Source organism: Daphnia pulicaria, unplaced genomic scaffold, assembly GCF_021234035.1.
Source record: "Daphnia pulicaria isolate SC F1-1A unplaced genomic scaffold, SC_F0-13Bv2 h1tg000164l, whole genome shotgun sequence".
Classification (NCBI taxonomy): Eukaryota; Metazoa; Arthropoda; class Branchiopoda; order Diplostraca; family Daphniidae; genus Daphnia; species Daphnia pulicaria.
In genome coordinates this window covers 10,001-18,760 of record NW_025804851.1, presented here as the reverse complement: position 1 = coordinate 18,760, position 8,760 = coordinate 10,001, and the positions used below count along the sequence as shown (strand labels likewise).

The window sequence follows — 8,760 nt, the reverse complement described above, 5'->3', positions numbered from 1 at the left end:
TCGGAGACCGGTCGGTAGTTGAGCGGGCGGCCCGGCCTGAGCTCAGGTGAATGTCCGGCAAAATTTCGGAAATCAACTTTTCGTACAGTTACTGCCCGGAACATCCACTACTTTCCTATATAGGGAAGAGGTTGTCGAAAATGAAAATTGAAAAAATTTCTAAGTCCGAAAAATTGAAAAATTTTTCTAAGTCCCGACGATGGATAGTGAAGCTATAGGCGGCACTGGGACGAGCAAAGGCGGCTGAAAAAGAGAGAAAGAGCGAAAGAAAAAAAGTTGGAAAAAATTTCTAAGTCCTAAAATTTCCAAGACCGGTTTTTGGTGGAGACCGGTCGGTAGTTGAGCGGGCGGCCCGGCCTGAGCTCAGGTGAATGTCCGGCAAAATTTCGGAAATCAACTTTTTCGTACAGTTACTGCCCGGAACATCCACTACTTTCCTATATAGGGAAGAGGTTGTCGAAAATGAAAATTGAAAAAATTTTCTAAGTCCGAAAAATTGAAAAATTTTTCTAAGTCCCGACGACGGATAGTGAAGCTATAGGCGGCACTGGGACGAGCAAAGACGGCTAAAAATGGCGAGAAAGAGCGAAAGAAAAAAGTTGGAAAAAATTTCTAAGTCCTAAAATTTCCAAGACCGGTTTTTGGTGGTGACCGGTCGGCGGGTGTGATGGTAAGCCCCGCCTGAGCTCTGGTGAAAGCCCGGCAAAATTTCGGAAATCAACTTTTTCGTACAGTTACTGCCCGGAACATCCACTACTTTCCTATATAGGGAAGAGGTTGTCGAGAAAGAAAAAAGTTGAAAAATTTTCTAAGTCCGAAAATTTCCAAGACCGGTTTTTGGTGGTGACCGGGCGGCAGTTGAGCGGGCGGCCCGGCCTGAGCTCAGGTGAAAGTCCGGCAAAAATTCGGAAATCGACTTTTTCGTACAGTTACTGCCCGGAACATCCACTACTTTCCTATATAGGGAAGAGGTTGTCGAAAAAAAGAAAGTTGAAAAATTTTCTAAGTCCGAAAAATTGAAAAATTTTTCTAAGTCCCGACGACGTGGTAGTGACGTGGTTGGCGGGACTTGGACGTATAAAGGCCGATGAAAAAAAATGGAAATGGAAATGAAAATTTCTCGATTTCCGACGACGGTGTTTGGCAACGACTCTCTCGCCCGGCCACTGGTCGGCGCGAGAGAGGAGTGAGCGAGACCCGTCGATTCGAAAAGAGAAGCCGTCACACCGTCGAGGCGTGGCGGCTCTCAAGTGGGTTGGTCGGGCGTGTCGTGATGACTCGCGACCGTAAAAAATTCCCACTCAAATTCTCCCATTTCCGACGACGGTGTTTGGCAACGACTCTCTCGCCCGGCCTCTGGTCGGCGCGAGAGAGGAGTGAGCGAGACCCGTCGATTCGAAAAAAAGCCGTCACACCGTCGAGGCGTGGCGGCTCTCAAATGGGTTGGTCGGGCGTGTCGTGATGACTTGCGACCGTAAAAATTCCCACTCGTCGAAAATTTTCTAAGTCCCAACTTTGAAAACGACGGTTCCTGAAAGTCGGCTGGCGGTTGGATGGGGCAATGTCCCCGTCCAATCGCTAAAAATGAGCCGGAAAACGGAGACATTATGCGGCGGAACATTAGTGGTTTTCCTTAGTATAGAAGAGGTCTCGATTCCTAAACTCGGAAAAATTTTCAGAGTCCCAAAAATTTTCGAAGTGTCGAATAGTTTGGTTTCTCGAATTGAAAATTTTTTTCAAATTTGCGACATTACGACAAGCAGCGATTGTAAAGCCCGGTCCAAATTTTTCAAACGAGTCTTACTTCTTGTTAGTCCGCCTGGCCGATACCAAAGAATGGCCGACCGTCGACTATCGGGCGAATAGACGGGTGAAAGAAATAAAGTCGAAGCCGGTGGTTGGATAGATATCGAAGGGAAGGCGAAAGAGGCGAAAAGGAAAGCGCGAAATTTCTTTAGTAGCTTCGACGCAAAAACTTTGGTATCGACGGGGAGCTTTGGGAAATGAAACGAAGACGCAGAATGGGAAGTTGTCCGGTTCGGCGTTAGTTGTAGTTTCATTTCCACCGTAGCTGAGCTCCTTTCCGCCCGCCACTTCACATGATTTTAGTTTCGATTCCGTTCGATCGCGCTTGCACTGTCTTTGTTTTTTTTTCACTGCTTGGATCGCGGCTTTGCTCTAACCAGTTTAGCCCCATGCGATCAAAAAGTCTTAAAAAAAAAAAACCGTTGAACGGAGACGAACTCGATGAGCTGTCGGTGTGTGAAATATCATTCCTTCGGTAAAACCGTTTTCGAAATTTCCGATGGTCGGTATATGTAAAAATATATCCGAACCGCGATGTGGACGGGAATTCAAACGCCCGCTTCACCGATTGGTGCGACAGCTGAGAAGCTCGTCACTCGATCCAACGACTCTTGGTCGAAAAGTTCAGAAGAGGTGCGCGCGTCAAACATTTTTTTGGTTTCGGACGTTTCGTTTCTTCGGCACGTGTGGTTTGTCTGTGGCCGTCTGTGAGAGAAATCGGACGCTTGTTCTTTGTTATTTTACCGTAACAAGACAAGACGGGAAAGATTCTTTCTTCCAAACTTACGGCATCATAACCATCAGCGTTTACCGTCAGCGACGATACGGAAGAGAAAAGAAAATGGTGCGCGTCTTTTCACTTTTTGACACCGTATCAAAAAAAAATTACCGTTCAGGCGGAAATGTGTGTGTGTGTGTGTGAGCCGAGAGATAAAAAATAAAAAAGCCACCAAACAGAACGCTTTCAAATTATTTCGTGCGGCGTGCGCATATTTCACATTTTGCCGTTTGACGGAAGCTCGTTGTGTGGAACACAGAAGTGGAGATGGACGGAGTTGAAGGGGGGCGAAGACGGCCCGGTCGGACAAAGTCAAGAGATTGAAATATACGAGAGAATTGGGTGGAAGTGATGGCAAATCTATAAAATTCAAAAATCGGATGAGATGCGAGGACCGCAAAATGTGGCGTCGACTCTGACTCTCTTTTACTACGAACTTCCCTTCGACGGAAGATATCGAGAGCTGAGCTGAGCGCCCGCTGAGTATGGCCGGCGTAATTACAACGAGTTACGGTTGGAGCTATATCGATTGTACGTATCCCGAACGTTCATCGAACAAGCCAGATCAACTCGGCGCCCGGTAAGATGTACGCTCAGTTATGGCCATGACACACGAAGGGAGAATTCAAACGGCTGTGAGTGTACGGCCCGCCCGGAGTTGTGTTGTAGGCAGTGACCTCTCAAGAAAAAAACGTAAAAAATTTTTTTTTGACAGTCACCGGTCTGCGACAAGTAATCAGTACGAAACTTGGGTGCAATGCAAAAAAACATTTTGAGAATCCTTGCTTGACAACAACGAATCTAACACGATAAAAAAAACGATCCCCATCGGTGTACCGCTTGCTTTTCTCGCGCTTCGGCGCAGAATCGCTTATTCAGCTGCCCTTGGAATATGTTCGTTTCGTGCATACTTGATCTCGGTCATTCTTCGGTGAACTCTTAAAGAATTGCGCACTTTTATAGGGGTAGTCTGGTTGCTTGTCTCGACTTGAAATGATTTGTTTTTTTCCGCCCATGACTTTCTATACGATGCCTCTATGCTGGCCTCTGACCGCGGTTGTTCCGAGTTTTCTCTTTCTCTTCGAAAGTCTTTGCGGAAAATTCTGCCTCGTGTGACCGTTGAGCGGTGAGGTGTGTGTGTGTGTGTGTGTCGTGCGGGGTGATGCGAGAGTGTGCCTCGGCGGTGGAAAAATAAAAATAAAACTCTGAGCCCACAAAAATTTAAAAGATGTATGCTTGTCAGCTTAGTAAAGCAGGCTTGACTTATGAGCATACAGCACGCCACATATGACCGTCGAAAACCGTAATACGGGAAAAAAAGTTGATGAATATATCAAGACCGGTCGAATGAATCCGATTCACTTTGGGCTCATAGACCGTTGAATGGTCTTTGACTTTGGAAATTGAAATGAAAAAAAATCCAACAAACGGATCGGATCGGTGTTTCTCTTCACTGGGACTCGCTGTGACACGCCAGGCGTTGCGATCAAAAATTTTAGTTTCCGAAGAAAAAGAAAAAAAAACGAAAAACGTGTTGATTTGGTGTGTGTTTGGTGATGCGTGGGCGAAATAAAAACCCGCAACTCGCCGGATGCATATCAAACAAACATACACGAAATACCTGGTTGATCCTGCCAGTAGCATATGCTTGTCTCAAAGATTAAGCCATGCATGTCTAAGTACAAGCCGCTAGACGGCGAAACCGCGAATGGCTCAATAAATCAGTTATGGTTCCTTAGATCCACTCCATCCTACTTGGATAACTGTGGTAATTCTAGAGCTAATACATGCACTCGAGCCTCGACTGCGGGCTTTCGGGCTCGCAGAAGAGGTGCTTTTATTAGATCAAAACCAGTCGGGGCCGGGCTTTCGGGCTCGCGCACCGTACCAATTTTGGTGACTCTGGATAACTTCACGCCGATCGCACGGCCTTCGCGCCGGCGACGTATCTTTCAAATGTCTGCCTTATCAACTGTCGATGGTAGGTTACGCGCCTACCATGGTTGCAACGGGTAACGGGGAATCGGGGTTCGATTCCGGAGAGGGAGCCTGAGAAACGGCTACCACATCCAAGGAAGGCAGCAGGCGCGCAAATTACCCACTCCCGGCACGGGGAGGGTAGTGACGAAAAATAACGATACGGGACTCTTCCGAGGCCCCGTGATTGGAATGAGTACACTTTAAATCCTTTAACGAGGAACCATTGGAGGGCAAGTCTGGTGCCAGCAGCCGCGGTAACTCCAGCTCCAATAGCGTATATTAAAGTTGTTGCGGTTAAAAAGCTCGTAGTCGGATGTCTGTCTTCGGCCGGGCGGCGCCGCTCTGAATCAAGGGTGTTGCGTTTCACGCTCTGGGAGCCCGGGTGTCAAAGCCCGACTCTCTTCACGGTCGGACAACATCGCCGGAGTGGTGGTCGGTGCGTCGTTGTTGTATCTGCGGCCAGAGTTGGAAAGTTCTTTCGGGTTCTTTTTTAAATTTTGGTCGTAGTTGACTCGATTCGCTCCACCCAGTCAATCGTTCGGGGTGCCCTTCACCGGGTGTCTCGGGCGGCCGGCAACGTTTACTTTGAACAAATTAGAGTGCTCAAAGCAGGTGTATCCCAACGCCTGAATATCGCAGCATGGAATGATGGAATAGGACCTCGGTCCGATTTTGCTGGTCTTTTACTTTTGGACCCGAGGTAATGGTCAATAGAGACGGACGGGGGCATTCGTACTGCGGCGACAGAGGTGAAATTCTTGGACCGCCGCAAGACGAACAACAGCGAAGGCATTTGCCAAGAATGTTTTCCTTGATCAAGAACGAAAGTTAGAGGTTCGAAGGCGATCAGATACCGCCCTAGTTCTAACCATAAACGATGCCAACCAGCAATCCGTCGGAGTTACTCCAATGACTCGACGGGCAGCTTCCGGGAAACCAAAGTCTTTGGGTTCCGGGGGAAGTATGGTTGCAAAGCTGAAACTTAAAGGAATTGACGGAAGGGCACCACCAGGAGTGGAGCCTGCGGCTTAATTTGACTCAACACGGGAAACCTCACCAGGCCCGGACACTGGAAGGATTGACAGATTGAGAGCTCTTTCTTGATTCGGTGGGTGGTGGTGCATGGCCGTTCTTAGTTGGTGGAGCGATTTGTCTGGTTAATTCCGATAACGAACGAGACTCTAGCCTGCTAAATAGGTGACGGGTTTTATCAATTGAAACCGAAGGGAGTACGGAGGCGTCGGGATCAGGTGGCGGCGATTCGGGTCTCGGTGGGACTGGTTCCTTTAGTGAGGCAATCTCTCGGCTTGGTTTCGTTGTGCTCTGTTCGTCGGGTGTACGGCCTTCACGGGTTGGTTGCCTGGCGGATGAGGTATGGCGGGGCTTTGTCGGGAATGTCTCGCGGGGGCTGGCTCTATTGTTATTCGGTCGTCGTCATCCCCGGCGATACCTTCTGCTCTCGCGTCCGTCACGCAGTCTTCTTAGAGGGACAAGCGGCGTCCAGCCGCGTGACAGTGAGCAATAACAGGTCTGTGATGCCCTTAGATGTCCTGGGCCGCACGCGCGCTACACTGAAGGAATCAGCGTGTTTCACTCTCCCTGTCCGAAAGGACCGGGTAACCGCTGAACCTCCTTCGTGGTTGGGATTGGGGACTGCAATGATCCCCCATGAACCAGGAATCCCTAGTAGGCGCGGGTCACTAGCCCGCGTCGATTACGTCCCTGCCCTTTGTACACACCGCCCGTCGCTACTACCGATTGAATGATTTAGTGAGGCCTTCGGACGGGCTTGTCGGGGTGCCGTCGAGTGGGGAGCAATCTCTGCCCGTGCGGTGCCTACCAACGGCGAGACTGAAAGATGGTCGAACTTGATCCTTTAGAGGAAGTAAAAGTCGTAACAAGGTTTCCGTAGGTGAACCTGCGGAAGGATCATAAACGAACAAGACAAATGTTTTGCGCATATGGCTTTGGTTGAGCACGAAACAACTAAAAGTTGCAAAACAAAAAAACCCCATCAAAAGTCTTTCGGCGTAAGACATCGTATGAACTATGTGTGGGTTGACGGAAGAAAATCATTTATTTTGAACGGGTATCAGGCGCTCTGATGCGCGGTGGTTTAAAGCGGATTCGCCTTTTCAAATTGATTTTTCTTTCCTCTCGGCTCAAAAAAAAACACAAAGTCTTTCGATTTGGTCTATGGCCGTGAGCAAATTCTTCCTGCTTCGATGGTGAATGTCTCTATAGATTCATTCGACCTTTAGCGGCGCTCACAGTGTTGACGTTAGTAGAGTGAAGAATACGATAGCCCGCCTGGGCCGCGAGTACCGAAGGAACAATAAAGGAGATTTTATAAAGTCTTAGTCCCTAAATCAAACACTTTGAAAAATAAAAACTCGGTGGATGGAGAGTCGGAAAAAAAAAAACATCAAGATTTTGAACGGGTATCAGGCGCTCTGATGCGCGGTGGTTTAAAGCGGATACGCCCAATCGAAATTGTTTTTTTTTGTTTCTCTCTTCGTCTTCGGGATTTTTTGATTCTCGGTGGGGGACGAAAGTGTGAGACTTTACTCTGGACGTTCTTTTCGGGCGTAGATACTCGTGGTTGCGTGCGTGTGCGTCGTATAGACTAACACTCCAAAGCCCGACACTATGCCGTTGAAAACCGAATGTTTTTTAAGCTTGCCCTTCGCCCTCTCGATGAAGTAGGAAGAATTCAAAATCACAATAACACACTAAACCCAAATTCTAGTACGAGTGTTTATCGGAACATTTTCTTTCTGGCTTTCTTTCTCCGCCCTCGCATTCATTTGCTTGGGCGGGTTGGAGAAAAAGAGAGAAGAAAACGAATATGTCGTTTTATATACGACCCTGAACGGTGGATCACTAGGCTCGTGGATCGATGAAGAGCGCAGCAAAGTGCGCTAATCCATGCGAACTGCAGAACACATGGAGCATCGAAATCTTGAACGTAAATGGCGGCCCAGCTTCTCGCTCGGGCCACATCTGACTGAGGGTCGGTCGAATGATGAACGAACAGAGATTTTTTCAGTCTTGGTTTTGCATGTTGGGTCGCGGCGAGATTTATTTTTCACCCGGCCTGACCGCATAAAAGCTCCCGAATCTCTAACGTCTGGGTGCCGCGCGACTTAAGTGTCCGCGATGCCTCAAATACAAAAAAGGGGGAAAAATAAAAGAAGGTTCGCCCTGTTTTGTTTTTTTCCTCTCTATCAAAAGAAACCTTTTTCGATGGCAAAACAGATGGGAAATTTTTGAGCCAACTCAAAAAAAAATTTTAGAAATAAACACATCTTCTCGAACAAGGTGTCGGCTGCGTGTGCGCGATATACCGCTTCAACGCGAGTTTAGTTGTGTGTGTGCGCCGGGCGTGTCGAAGTGTCGACCACCGCGAATTATCACTCACTCTAACCGCTCGTTATGCAAGCTTGGTTCGCGCACGACGCGTTGTTTCAATACAAAAAGCCGCAGGACGCCCTGTCACTTTTCGTAAATTAATTTTTGCGAATAACGAGAGACTCGCTTTATTTCGAAAAAAAAAAATTTGAACCGGCAATTATTCAATCTTTCCCGGCTTTAAAACGCCAAAGTCTGCCGAGCTAGATAAAGTGTTGTCTCCTTTTGAAAACAAACAATTCATTCTGACCTCAGTTTAGATGAGACTACCCGCTGAACTTAAGCATATCAGTAAGCGGAGGAAAAGAAACTAACAAGGATTCCCTTAGTAGCGGCGAGCGAACAGGGATGAGCCCAGCACCGAACCTCGCGCCGGTTGAGCGGGTGCCGAGGAATGTGGTGTTCGGGAGGATCGTGCGCGTCTGTCCGGTATCTATCGTCCAAGTCTCCATGAACGGGGCGAGCAACCCACAGAGGGTGTCAGGCCCGTAGATAAGACGAGCCGAGACCGTGCATCGGATCCCTTCCCAAGAGTCGGGTTGCTTGAGCGTGCAGCCCTAAGCGGGAGGTAAACTCCTTCTAAGGCTAAATATCGCCACGAGACCGATAGCGAACAAGTACCGCGAGGGAAAGTTGAAAAGAACTTTGAAGAGAGAGTTCAAGAGTGCGTGAAACCGTTCAGGGGGTTAAACGGGTGGGCCCTCGAAGGTCGAACAAGTCCCCGCTCCCGGCACTTGGTTGTATGCCCTTAACGCTGCATGGAGACTGCCTGAATTGGCGGCTCT

General features: G+C 48.3%; 3 non-coding genes across 3 annotated transcripts in view; all 3 read left to right on the top strand.

Annotated features, from left to right (window-relative positions):
* The first annotated feature begins 4,202 nt into the window (after positions 1-4,202).
* LOC124319441 lies at positions 4,203-6,499 on the top strand. The gene has a single exon (XR_006913136.1). It is a non-coding gene; the product is annotated as a small subunit ribosomal RNA (ribosomal RNA).
* A 929-nt stretch (positions 6,500-7,428) lies between these two features.
* On the top strand, positions 7,429-7,581 carry LOC124319440. The gene has a single exon (XR_006913135.1). It is a non-coding gene; the product is annotated as a 5.8S ribosomal RNA (ribosomal RNA).
* Positions 7,582-8,221: 640 nt separating this feature from the next.
* Positions 8,222-8,760, top strand: part of LOC124319442 — a 4,577-nt gene continuing 4,038 nt past the window's right edge. The window contains exon 1 of the ribosomal RNA XR_006913137.1: positions 8,222-8,760. This exon is cut by the window's right edge and continues 4,038 nt beyond it. This is a non-coding gene — a ribosomal RNA (large subunit ribosomal RNA).